The sequence below is a fragment of the Orcinus orca genome, chromosome X, assembly GCF_937001465.1.
Source record: "Orcinus orca chromosome X, mOrcOrc1.1, whole genome shotgun sequence".
NCBI lineage: Eukaryota > Metazoa > Chordata > Mammalia > Artiodactyla > Delphinidae > Orcinus > Orcinus orca.
In genome coordinates, this window is record NC_064580.1 from 5,271,781 (window position 1) to 5,286,260 (window position 14,480).

Consider the following 14,480-nt stretch of genomic DNA (forward strand, 5'->3'; position numbering starts at 1 on the left):
AACCACGGTAACACCAAATGCTGGTGAAGATATAGAGCGACAGGAACTGTCATTCATCGCTAGTGGGAATGAAAAGCAGTACAGACACTTTGGAAGACATCTGGATCGTTTCTTATAGAACTTACTCTTACCATATGAACCAGCAACTGTGCTCCTCCGTATTTACCCAAAGGAGCTGAAAACTTACGTCCATACAAAAAAACTGCAAATGGATGCTTACAGCAGCTTTATTCACAGTTGCCAAAACTTGGAAGCGACTAAGATGTCCTTCAGTAGCTGAACGGGGGAAATCAACTGTGGTCCATTCAGACAGTGGGATATTATTCAGCAATAAAAAGAAGGGAACTGTCAAGCCAAGAACAGACATGGAGGAACCTTAAATGCATATCACTAAGTGAAAGAAACCCATCTGAATAGGTTACATGCTGTATGATTCCAACTCTGTGACACTCTGAAAAAGGCAAAACTATGGAGATATTTTTAAAAACTATGGAGTCTCTTTTAAAAAGGTATTTCAGGTAAGTGTTTTGAAGAAAATGCCTGAAGCTAATATGATAGGACGTAGGTAGAGGGGACAAATTGTGATCAGTTATACCTCAGGGTATTTAAATTCCTCTGTTTTGGGTGAAAAGAGGCTGTCTAATATCCCAGGGTCTGCTTCTGCTGTTGTGGTGACGGTAGTATGGTTATTACCATATTGTTATCAAATTGTGTGTGAGTGTGTGTTCAGGTCAAAGAATATTTTCAGAATTATTCCTTTTTAAAAAAATTAGTATAAAATTCCTTATCACCTAACATAAAGATTCCTTTGGTGACTCAATGTGCATACACTTGCAAAACCAGAAACAGCACTCTGCTTCTAGGACTCACAATTTAATTTGTAACTATTAACAGACATTATTGATCACAGTATACACATTCTCTATATTTTCATTTATTTCTGTTGACTTATTCTGTCAAAGGCTGGGAAATGCAAACTGTATCTTTGCATTTCAAAATACATTTTGTTAAGTACATTTCAAATATATTTGGATGCTTTGTCATTCACCTCATAAATATTCATGACTATAATACCTCCACTGACATTTTATCTTAATTGATGAGTGGTTTCGAATTTCGTCCTTGAGATATTTTAGTATCAAATGTTTGAGCAAATCAAGCTTTCATCCATCTAAGAGTCCTGGTTTTTTAAACCTTTTTGTGCAGATGAATTGGGTAAAGACTTGGAACATTCATTTTTTATGAATTTCAAAAAAGATTTCAAAAAAGATAAAACTAGATAGAATTACTTAAAATCAATCTCAGTTTATTAAAATAGAGAAAAATGAAAAAGAAAAATACTCATGAATAACCTGAGCTCACATTTTTTTTAAAAAAGAGAACGAATAAGTAAAAACACTGATATACACATTTTTTGGTTAAGATATTGATACTTTTTATTCACACTGCTTTCAAGTGTCTGATGAGATCATGGTTTCCATTTTACTATCTGATATAATTCCACCTTAGAGAAGATTCGTTTTGTTGCATTTATGTATTATGACACGGTTCGTTTTGTTGCATTTATGTATTATTTCACTTGGCAAATTGGTAAACATTAGTGTTTGCACTCTAAGAGGTTTAAAAATAAATGCATGCAATGTTTTCAAGTGTACAGTATGCAAAAGGCACACAGAATTCATTTAACAACCATTATCATATTGGAAATATAGATCAAAATTATATATACATGTGCAGGTGACAAGAGCATAGTTTTAAAACCGTCAATATCATGTGGTTTTAGGAGTAAAATAAACATTTTGTTCCTTAAACATCAACCACATAAACCCTATACATTTCAGTTTCAAATATGTGAAACCTAAGGAATTAGATGGTTGCTACTGTAGGCAAAAAGAATGGCCTTTCCGACAAAGAAGTCCACGTCCTAACTCCCAGAACCTGTGAATATGTTCCCTTGGACAGCAGAGGGGAATTAAAGTTGCGGATGGCAGGAAGGCTGCTAGGGAGCAGACCTTAAATAGGGGGAAGAGTGGATTATGCAGGTGGACCCACGGCATCGTAAAAGTCCCTCCACGGGGAAGTGGGCGGCAGAGTCAGTGTTAGAAGAGACACCCGCGATTCGTGGGGTCTTTGCTGGCATTCTGAAGACAGAAGAAGCCCCAAACCAAAACATGTGATCCACCTGTATAAGCTGGAAAAGGCAAGAAACGTGTCCTCGTATACGGCCTCCAGAAAGGACCTCAGCTCTGCTGGCCTATGAACTGTCAGCCCCGAGAAGCCCAAGACAGACACCGAACTCCAGAACTGTGAGAGCCTCTGTACGTGTCTATCGTTTCTCTTGTTTCTCCATTTGCGCTTAGTAGGTTCACTTGCTTACAATTTCAGTATCTGCCTAAAAGCCAGCAGACCTTCTGGATGTCGAGAGTTGATCTGCTTCTGTCCTCACAGCCACAGAGTAATGGTTAAGTCAAGAAATGGCTCCTGGGGGGAGGGGTCACCATTTGTACAAAACAGCTCTATTGGAACTTCTTTTACACCCTCCATTCTGAGTTCAGACGGTCCATTTTTTAAAAGGTAACATGATTCCAGTTTTGCAATCTCAAGGTTTGAGAGTTTCACTGGAAACGTTCTGTGTTCTGGTCATTGTTGTCCCTGCTTGCTCACATCCATGCTACAGTTAGACTGAAATTCAAGGGTAAGAGCTTAATTATTTTGCTTTCTATGTTATGATTTTCTTTTAGTTCGTAGTAGTAATGAAATGAAGCACACTTCTGAAGTTAGCAGAAAGTCTCCTAGGTAATGCCTTCCTTTAGGCATCATTGACTTTTCTCATTTATCAATGATTTCATTTTATGTGGGGTTTAGTAAAGCACCCCCTCCTCTGTGTGTTTGTCTGTGTATCTCCAGTCTTCTTGTTTTAAAATGTTAGTTCCTGTCAAAACTATTTTTATCATTTTAAAATATTATAAAGCCCCACGTTTATTTCCTGTTAGCATGCTATTGTGGCTATATTATGAAATATCATTATTTAGATCTGAATTTTTTTTTTTCTTTTGCGGTACGCGGGCCTTTCACTGTCGTGGCCTCTCCTGTTGCAGAGCACAGGCTCCGGACGCGCAGGCTCAGCGGCCGTGGCTCACGGGCCCAGCTGCTCCGCGGCATGTAGGATCTTCCTGGACCAGGGCACGAACCCGTGTCCCCTGCATCGGCAGGCGGACTCTTAACCACTGCGCCACCAGGGAAGCCCTAGATCTGAAATTCTGACAACTGACCACAACTCTCTTGATTTGTTCCTTCACATTATAGGGAAAGATATTATTGGTTGCAATGATTCTGAGCTTTGAAACAGTGCTCTCTTGAGCAAATACGAGTCCTGGCTTTGCCTCTGTTTTAGCATCTGGTGTTGGTTACCATGCAGTTTGGTACAACGACCCAGGGCTCCAGAAGGAAAGCAAACGTCAAGGAGGTTATGCAGGGCCATTTTCCTCAGTATGCATTGCTTGTACCAACCTAGATGTCACAGAAGGAGATTCACAGGTAACATGCAATCTCCTCTTGTGAAATTTAAGAATTTTTTTAGGGGGGGAATGTACTTTTAGTTTCTCTGACTTTGGTAAGAAACTTTGCACGTAAGAAAAAGATGAAACTTACAGCGACTGAGTGGAACTATTTTACGGGCAGATCTATCTTCCTCCTTAAGTAAAGTTTGAACATGGCCCCTTCTTTTATATGCATGTAAGGATGCTTTCTCCCTGTGACAATTCTTGCTCCCTTTTGTCTTTGCATATATCTTTTAAAAACAAAGGCCTCAGAGTTTTGCAAGCTCACAAAAACCTCTTCCGTTACAAATCTTAAACTTAAATGAATTTTAAACCTTTTTTGGGCTCAATTCTTCTCCCATCCTCCTTATGTCAAGGTGACTTCAAGAGTGAGGTCTGTGTAGGTAATTAATTTCTGCAGTAGAGAAAAAGTTGATTGGCATTTTGGTCCCCAAATGTCCAGATGGCATTTTTGATTGAAAAATCGACAAAGGCACTGATAGGTATTTTAGGATGAAAGGAAAAGGGAGCCACGGCTGCCCTTCCCTTTGAAGGGGAGCCTGCATTTATTATTTTTCCAGGAAAGGAAATAAGTTTGTGGGGCTGCCATCCTTCCCCATGCTTGTCATCCTCATAACAACTTCAAACTAAGTCCTATATTCGTTTGGTTCAGCAGATTAAGTGATTTACAAGCTAAGAGAGGATTCGAATTTGGGTTCGTCTTTCTATAAAGTCCGGGCTTTTGTGTCTGTCTTCTCTCTTATTTTCTGTCAGAGGATAAATACGATTAACTGGGCAACTCACTTCATTGTACGGTTTGCAGGGATTCTCAGACCGACCCCTTAAAGCTCCCGCTTCCTCTAGGAAAACTAGAGAGGATGGAGTTAAACAGATAAAAATAGCACAGTGATTTTAGAAGTCTAGATTAAAAACAGGAATAGATGCACAAGGGAAGATGGTGTTTGATTACGATACATAATGGATTCCTGAAACGCTTAAATGTAATTAAAGATATAAAAAGGATAGAGGGAAACGTACAACCATTATGAATGTACAGCACTGTAATGAGTTGATCTTTTGAGACATAGCACTAGCTGCAGCCTCTTGTCCGTTAAAAAAAAAAAAGAAAAAAGAGAGAAGGCAGCTTAGGAGGACAAAGATGATGTAACTGCAGAGCTGGGTGCAGGCGGTGTTGGTGGGGAAAGGGAAGGAGGTGAGGGAAGTAAATATGGTTGAGAGAGCCTTAAAGGAGACCCCCTGAATGACAGAAGCACTCTCTGGGGTGCTAGGTAAATTTCACGACTTCACTGGCAATCTAACACAAACGAATACAAGTCAATGGCAGTCTATATCCTGGAGATTTTAGTATATTTAATTCTATTTTGCAGGGAGTCACGAGTCCAGAATGTATGTTTGGCAATACCTTCAAGAAAGCAACGTTTCTCTTGATGTACCTGCTCTGATAATTTGCTCATCTGACTACACAGATGCGCCTGCAACTGATAGGAGGGTCCAGTTATGCTGGATTAAAGATTCCTATGTAGTAGAGAGCCTGGAACCTTCCCAGAGTTTCTCCCACTTCCAGAAGTCACAAATTCAGATTGACAAGAGCATTTCTGAAAACTAGAGTCTTGGATTGTCTAGCTCCAGATAAATGATGGTGGTGGTCATTACTGTGAGATTTTGAAAGTCACATCTCTTGCTCCAGAACACACTTCATGAAAGGACACTGGACTATTATATACGGTAAGGAAAAAAAAAAATCTTAAAGGTATACTCCTTTTCTTTTGAGAAAAAAAAATTGCAATTTTTAATCTTAAAAACACTACTGGCATTCCGAAGCAGTGACAAGGTCTTTTATGTGTCTATCAGTGAGAGCAGATACGCATAAAAGGAAATTATACGTGCATTATAACTCTAGCGTGAGAGCAGGGTTTCTTAACCTCAGCACCACTGCCACTTGTGTCCGGATACTTCTTTGTGGAGGGCCCCCCTGTGCGTTGCAGGATGGGGAGCAGTACCCCTGACCTCCACCCGCTGGATGCAGTAGCAGCCCCACCCCACCCCCCTGCAGATGATACCCCCACAACGACCCAGACATTGTTGACTGTCCCATCGTGGGCAACGCTGCCCCAGGTGAGAACGAACCACTGTTTTGGAGAGATGACATTGTTTCTTTTGATTCTGCTCTTGGGCAGAGTTGTTTTCCTTTTCTCATATTTCTTATCATCCGAAAGCTTCCTACTCTCACTTCCCAGAAAATGTAAATTCCCTGAGAACAGGAAGCTTGTCCAACTTGCTTAGCGTACTCAGAGCTTATCAGCTTGAGTAACTACTTTGTGAATAAATGGATAGAAACAAAAGCAAAATCAATCTGCTCATGCTTTATCTGGGTGGATAAAACATGTGATTTCATTAACAATATGTTTAAACCTATGCGAGTTACTCAGCTTTCTATTAGATGGAATTTTATGGATTAATTTTACAAATAATAGAAATCTTTCACTTCTACCCAGTGTCCTGTCTCCGAATTGGGTTAGAAACTCATCTAATGACCGTTGTATGCAAGAGAAATAAGTAAGAAACGTAACAGATCCTGTGATTGCTTTGCAACTTATAATCTGGGGAAAACTACAGAATCGAGGCATACTGTCGATTGAAAGGGGAAAAGCAATGCCCACATTTAAACTGTTGTTAGGCTCTGCTTACTTTTCAGTGGGATGTTCTGGGGATTGAAATGATGTGTTCTAACACACGGGAAGACATCTGTGGTGAAGGAGCTCACAGGCTTCAAGAGGAAATGGAGGAATGAGGGCAGCTGCGGGACACACTACCCAGGTAAGCCAGAGGGTCGAGGGTGGGAGCAAAATGAGGGCGCGACGGTTATTAAATCCAGTCTCCAAGGGTGTAGGGACGGGAGTGCTAACCTCAGTCGGAAGCTAGTCGTTGCAAAGCTCAAGGGCCAGGAGCAGAAGCCCCAGCAGTATCTGAGATCTAACGTGGTTATCCGTGAGACGGTGCAATAAGGGCTGGCAGGTTTGGAAACAGCAGGCAGCTACTGCTGGGGGTTCCCAGCAGCAGAGAAACTCCCCATTGCTGGAGAGCAGGGGTGGGGCAGGAATTCAGCCTTCCTGGGTGCCAGGGCTCCAACCTGCATGCAGACATGGGGTCTCAGAGTCCGGCTGCCTCAGAGGGCCGTGAGGGGCTCTCACGTAAGTGTGTTCTAAGACTCTCGGGTGTCTAGTTTGGGGGGTTCGTGCTTATTTTCTCTGAAGATTTCATCCAGTTGTAGTAGAGCCGTGAAATAAGGAATGTCTTGGGCTGCAGTGGCCAGTAGGCACGTTGCAGCCCCTGCAGGCTGGGCCGTCTCCCTTCCAGCTCATTGTGGGCTCAGAGACACACGCACTGTCTGTTGCCTTTGGGGGCCCAAGGGTAACTTGGTCCCGTCGTTCTGGAATGAGGGAGAATGGAAATAGAAGGGAATGGAGGGAGAAAGGAAGATAATGGGAGAACAGAATATACTCTGTAAGCATAAAAATCTTAGATCGTTCATGGATTTTATGCTGAAGTTAAAAGTACAGATAACCCAGTTGCAAATCCAAAGTGTGTGCAGAGTCACTTCCTGTCATTGTTTTATGGATTCCACAACGTTCTGACTGTAAAGAGCCCTCCCCGGAATTTTTCAGACAGAATTCCCCAGAACAGGAGCATGCTTCACCTGCATGGTGCCAATACTCCAGCTCCTGGAGCGGACAGGACGTGATGAGCCCTTACGGAATGCCATGTAAGAAGAATGACTTCCACTCGCAATGTGACGGTAGCTTTCTACAAATGTAAGTTATTATGTCTTCTTTGACTATACGTGTATTCAGCTGCACTTCGGGGACAACAATGCTTCCCAAAATATCCCCTCAAGACAGAACTTCCTGCCACCGTATTTCATGGCTGAACAACCCAAGTGGGAGTTTCCTCTTGCTGTATCTATTCAATTCTTACCCTTTCATTTCTCCTCCTTTAAAACCCTCTTCCTTGTCCCACGGCTTTCCTGAAACGGCTCTCTGGGGTCACTTGTGGACCTGCACTCCTCCTGGACTTCTTGGTCTCCGCCTGGCCTCCGAGGGTTCAGCTGCCTCCTCGATAGGGACCACATGAGCCTGAGCGACTTTCCTGCTGCCTCTCTTATGGTAAAGCTGACATCGCTGAACTCCCCAGATCCTTGAAGCCGGGCTCTCTGCCTGTGCCCTGGCAGTGGCGGGCTCCTTCCGACAGCTCCAGCGGGAGTTAACAGAGCTACCTGACTCCTTGCCCTCCTGGTCTCCCTCTGTCCGCTCTTGGTTCCTCCCAAGGGCACTTCACTTGAATACACCCCTTGCATGTGAACCTGGTTCTGGGAGAAGGTGACACGCCCTTGTCTCCTTATCCTTCATCTCTGCCCCTCCTGTCGCATCTTTGGGTCTGGTCCTCTCCTGGTGAGTGCGTCCCCCCCGACTCCTTCAGAAATCTCACCCCTCCCACAGTTCTGTCCATGGCAACACAGCCTAAATAGAGTCCTCAAATCTAACCTTTCTCCCCTAGCTCCCAACTGGGTTATTTTCAGCCGGATGCCAACAGTACCCACTTTGCATTTGTACAAAAGCAAATCTACCCCACCCAGACCCATTTCCCAAAGACGCATGGCTGTTGTTGTTTATCGTGTCCTCCTCTTTTCCTCTGCTCTGGCCCAGAGCAGCCTTCTGTGCGGTGCTGAGGTTGGAGTGGGGTTTGGCTGGTTCAGTTCTGATTTGCATCTACCTTAGGCTCGAACTTAGAGACTCCAGGCCCCAAGGGTAGGGTGAAGGCGCCACTGAAACCCAAACCCAAATGAGTGGCCATAGCCCATCATCACTGGAGCCAAAGCAGCTTGAAAGCTCCAACACTCACCTGATTTCTCTGGGTTTGGGCTCTTCCCCAAAATGACTAGTCCGGCAGTTCCACAGGGTCTTTTTTTTTTTTAGTTTTTAGAAAAAAGTTTTATTTTGTAATGGAATATACTTGATTTACAGTGTTTTGTAATGATTTACAATGTTTTATACTTGATTGTACAATGATTTACAATGTTTTATACTTGCTTGTACAATGTTTACAGCAAAGTGATCTAGTTATACATATACATGTATCAATTGTTTTTCAGAATTTTTTCTCATATATAGGTTATTACAGAGTATTGAGTGGAGTTCCCTGTGCTACACAGTAAGTCCTTGTTGACTATTTTATATATAATAGTGTGTATTTGTTAATCCCAAACTGCTAATTTACCCCTCCCCACCTCTTCCCCTTTGGTAACCATAAGTATGTTTTCCATGTCTGTGAGTCTGTTTCTGTTTTGTAAATACGTTCACTTGTATAATTTTTCTTAGATTCCACATGTAAGTGATATCATGAGATACTTGTGTTTCTCTGTCTGGCTTACATCACTTAGTATGATAATCTCAAGGTCCATCCATGTTCCTGCAAATGGCATTATTTCATTCTTTTTCATGGCTGGGTAGTATTCCATTGTGCATATATACCACATCTTCTTTATCCATCCCTCTGTGGATGGATCCATAGGGTCATTACAGCTCTTGCATGCTCCTAAGAAGCCTTTAAAAGGACATTCAGTGATATCTGTTCTCCACCATTACTTTAATTCAGACCCTCAAATCCTCTCACAGAATTATAATCATCTCTACAACTGGTTCCTTAAGTCTTGTTTCGTTCCCACTCGGTGACTTCAGACTTACCCTCCTGAAATATAACTGTGATGCCTTCCTCCTTCCACACTCAAGAATCATCGATGTCTTTCCACTGTTCAGGGAGCCATCACACGCTCCTCAGGGCGGCCAGGCCAGCACAAGTTTATTTCCAGAACATGCCCTAGTCTTACCTCCTGTGGTTCACCATCCTGTATTTAGAAGACGCTTCAGATAAACAAATTACACGTTAGCGTGGGCTCTGCTTCCAGATATCTTTGTACAACCTGTTCCTTCTGCCCGGAGAGGTCCTCTTGCTTCTTCTCCTTCCCTACTTCTTCACCAGCCAGGCTGGCCCACAAAACATTCCCCCCCCCCCCCCCCACACAAAGTTCTCGCTGCTTTATTTTCTCAAGACTTATCTTCTACATGCCAACTGGTATCCCAGGGTTCTTTGTAATATAGCCATCACCTCCTTGAATACTGGAGCTGTGTACCACCACTTGGGTACCTCTTCTCACCCTGCTACACGTGGCACAGTGCATATTGCACATGGAGTGACCCATCCTTCATTTGAAGCTACCCTTTTTTTGGAAAACTATTCTAGCCCATATGAATTAATCTATGTATGCCTTTAACAATGAGGAAAATGTCAATGCAGGTGAGTGTCACTCTTACCAGGGTTAATTAGGCATTAACCCCATTAACAGCCAAGCAAACCAGGTGCTTAAAAATCCTGAGGAGGGGTATAAGGGGGAAAAAAAAAGAAGCCTAAATACAAGTGGACTTTTAGAATAGACCTTGGGAAAGGAGATGCTGAGAGAAAGCAAATCCAGGTCTTTTAACTGTCTTCCTGTGTCTGTTAGGAGGGAGAACACTCACATCCAAATAAGGGGGACCGAGGGACTTCCCTGGCGGTCCAGTGCTTAGGACTCCGCGCTTTCACTGCCGAGGGTGCAGGTTCCGTCCCTGGTCGGGGAACTAAAATCTCACAAGCCAAGTGGCCAAAAAAGAACCCCACAAATAAGGGGAACCGAGCATGTGTGTGTCAGCACAAAATTAGCATGGGCAAAGCTAAGGCTATCAGACAAATTGGAATTGCAGGCTGAGTCGGTTAAAAACAGTTTGCACTTGGTTGTTTGTCCATTTTAAGCACTCACAGATTTCTTCTGGGACAGTAGTAGGAACCAGCAGACGAAGCGTAATAACTGCAAGTCTTAAACGCAGAAAGACCAAGAACACCTGGCTCAAGGAAAAGACAGGAAAATTATGGCCCTCCTTTACCGTAAAGGATGCAACTTCTAAGCATTAACTTGCAGCCCAAGGAAGACCAGATCTCATGAGCAAGAGATGGAAAATGGTAATCAATGACAGAATTCCCCTTATTTCTATGTTAATAGCATTAATATGCCCTGCAGGCAGTAAGGTGGCTTGTTTTATTTTAGTGAAAGATTGTAACCACCTGAGATGTCAGTGATTTACTTGTTACCTTGGTTCCTCAAACTGTTTTTCCACACGGTCTTAAATTTTGCATCCAAAAAGTATTCCACATGCTTATATGTTGTACTTGGAGATGCACTGCGACCTCGGCATGGAATCAATGTATAGTGAATGAATGAATACTGGAATGTTCTATGAACATGTCATTTGCATTTCTTCCTCTTCAGATCCTGCCTACGCTTGGAATAAGACATGGCACTGCTTTCCAATTCTGTGAGTAATTTTACAGGGACCCTAAACAAATATCAAATTGTTAGGCTGATCATTTGTATAATGTTGACTGAGTAGTACTTAAACACATATTCACAGAGCCTATCTGTAAAAGTATGACATATATACATCGCCTTCCTTCTGAATGACAGAGATGTTTCAGTGTTATGTAGAATGCATAGCACGCTTACTGTGAGATGAGCCAGCTCCAGGAGAAATATCTGTTTACACAGAAAATTTAACATTCTTATCAAAAGGTTGTCTTCAGGGCTTCCCTGCTGGTGCAGTGGTTGGGAGTCCGCCTGCCGATGCAGGGGACACGGGTTCGTGCCCCGGTCCAGGAGGATCCCGCATGCCGCAGAGCGGCTGGGCCCGTGAGCCATGGCCGCTGAGCCTGTGCATCCAGAGCCTGTGCTCCGCAACGGGAGAGCCCACAACAGTGAGAGGCCCGCGTACCGCAAAAAAAGAAAGGTTGTCTTCAGATTTTAGGCACCTTTTGGGAAACTGGCAAATTCCCTTTGTCATGTAAAAAAGTATTTCTTCTGATCTCATGTTAGAAATATATCTAAAATTAGAAATATTAATTCAAATATCACCTCATGCTTATGATTTTTGGTTATATATACACAATCTGAATCAATGTAGCAACTGTCCTCCAGTTGGATACCCTTTGGGTACAGAGAAATCCAATACGGTAAAATTTCACAAATCAGATTAATCATGTATGAGCACAATATTTGGCTCAAATAGTTTGAGGACCAGGGGGCGTTAGTAATTAAGAGGACAGGAGACGTATGCTAAAGCTCACACAAAGGAACTCATGTGAGAATCGGCATGAAGTCTGTGTCTCCAAACTGTAGGATGTCTTATGTATTCAAGGATGAACTAGCCTTGAAGAATCTTCTCACCTCCCAAGCACCCCGACCCCATTCCAACGTTAGAATCCGCTTTTGGAAAAACCAGAGCCAGCAGAGCAAGTTCCAAACGTAGCTGCCAAAGCTGGACACATGCAAAATCATGGTCTTTGCGACGTCTTTCACGCAAAGAAGAGAACCAGAAGGAGGTGGGCCTGCTGTGTGTGGACTGGGCAGGGGGAGCTGGCAGGGAGTGAGCTGGCCTCTCTCTGAAGGCAGGGGAAGCTTCTGAGAGAGGAAGGGAATGAATGAGAGTCTGAACCCAGGGCCACGCCAAACGTTCTCTACGTGGGGATCCCCTTGGAGAAAAGTTCTCTGAGACAGATGTGAAAGGAGGAGTAAGAAAGAGGTAGTGCGAGTCTGTCCCCAGCAGGCATCCCTTTTAAACCACGGAGCAGAGGTTTTGTTCTTGATGGAAATAGGAAAAGGAATAATAGGAATAATGGAATAAAGCAATAATGCCCCATCTCCCCCACCAGGCCCAAGAAGCAAAGAAACACATTACTAAGGAATTCCAAAAGAACACATGGTGTTCTTACTGCGTGAGTTTCTGAATATGGACAAAATGGATCCACAAACCCAAGAGAAGATTAATATGTTCTCTCTATTAAAACAAGGCGCACGTCCCATTTACTATGGTCTACATGATCACCAAAATTTGAAAAGATTGATACTATCCGTTGTTAGTAAAGGTGGGGAGCAAAATGCTCTCAGAAGCTGTTTAGAGAGTGTGTCTTCCTACCGCCTTCTTTGAAGGGGAATTTGCCTAGAACTTTTCAGAGTTTCAATTATGTATTCCCTTCGAGCCAGCACTTCTTCCCGTAGTGGTTTCTCCAATGGAAATATTTGCAGCATGCAGTGATAGATGCGTAAAGACCGAAGAGACTCTAAGGGACCACGAGTAGGGGATGATCGTGTCAGTGTTCGGGTACGCAGACAACGGCAACTTAGTTTTAACAAGTTAATTCAAAAGAATTATTTCTTTAACAACAACAAAAACAACCCAATCAAAAAATGGGCGGAAGACCTAAATAGACATTTCTCCAGAGAAGACATACAGATGGCCAAGAAAGAGGCACATGAAAAGATGCTGAACATCGCTAATTATTAGAGAAATGCAAATCAAAACTACCACGAGGTTATCACCTCACACCAGTCACAATGGCCATTATCAAAAAGTCTACAAATAACCGATGCTGGGAGGGTGTGCAGAAAAGGGAACCCTCCTGCACTGTTGGTGGGAATGTAAGTTGGTGCAGCCACTATGGAGAACAGTATGGAGGTTCCTCAAAAAAACTAAAAATAGAACTCCCATATAATCCAGCAATCTCACTCCTGGGCATATATCCAGACAATACTCTAATTCAAAAAGATAAATGCACCCCTATGTTCATAGCAGCCCTATTCACAATAGCCAGGACATGGAAGCAACCTAAATGTCCATCAATGGATCCATGGATAAAGAAGATGTGGTACATATATGCAATGGAATATTACTCACTATAAAAAAGAACGAATTAATGCCATTTGCATCAACATGGATGGACCTAGGGATTATCACAGTAAGCGAACTAAGTCAGAAAGAAACAAATACCATATGATGTTACTTATATGTGGAATCCAAAATATGACACAAATGAACTTATCTACAAAACAGAAACAGACTCACAGACATAGAGAACAGACTTGTGGTTGTCAAGGGGTGGGGAGGGAAGGACTGGGAGTGTGGGATTAGCAGGTGCAAGCCAGTATATATAGAATGGACAAACAACAACAAGATCCTACTGTATAGAACAGGGAACTATATTCAGTATCCTGTAATAAACCATAATGGAAAAGAATATGAAAAAGAATGTATGTATATAACTGAATCACTAGGCTGTACAGCAAAAATTAACACGTTGTAAACTAAGTATAAAACTTAAGAAAAGATTTCTTTGAAAGGATACTGAACAGGGTAAAAAGTTAAAGTTGCAGGAGAATATACATTCTATAGAAAGTATGAACCAAATCTATTTTTGTGCTAAAAAAATAAAGATGTACTTTTGTGTCCATGTTTCTGCACTCAAAGAAACAATCATATGCCTAACATAATAATGAATATTCCTAATATATGGATATTGGGGATGATTTGAAGACTTTTTGTTTTTTAATGTACATACACTTTTTTCCCAATGTGCCTATACCATTCTGAATGAAAACACCAGGCATATTTTCAAGTAAGGTTTTCTGTCAGATGTGAACATTCTAAAACCCTTAGAATCCATTTTGTAGAAGGCAGCTATCCACTGCAAAACTTGTAGCTTGAGAGCCTCAAAGCTTTTCCTGTATTTTTTTTTTTCTTTTACTAAGTCTTCTGACTTGGATGAAGGAAGTAAACTCACCTGAAACTAACATGTCACATGTTGTCAGGCTCGGAAACTTCTCTATCTTCAAAATAACCCTGAGGGGGAAATACTTCAGCCCACGTGATAACAGTTTGGAAATGCTTTGCATGTAGAAGGGGGACGTAAAAATAAGTGACATTTACCTCTGCAGAATTTTAGGACTGCAATATTTTTGTGAATATTGTTGCAGATTATCTGGTGTTATAAGAGGTAAAAAGA

At 42.3% G+C, this 14,480-nt stretch overlaps 1 long non-coding RNA gene across 1 annotated transcript; it reads left to right on the plus strand.

The window, feature by feature from the left end:
• The first annotated feature begins 4,895 nt into the window (after nucleotides 1-4,895).
• Nucleotides 4,896-8,125, plus strand: LOC125963086 (uncharacterized). The gene is made up of 3 exons (XR_007474879.1): nucleotides 4,896-5,285; nucleotides 6,256-6,377; nucleotides 7,226-8,125. It is a non-coding gene; the product is annotated as an uncharacterized LOC125963086 (long non-coding RNA).
• Nucleotides 8,126-14,480: the final 6,355 nt, after the last annotated feature.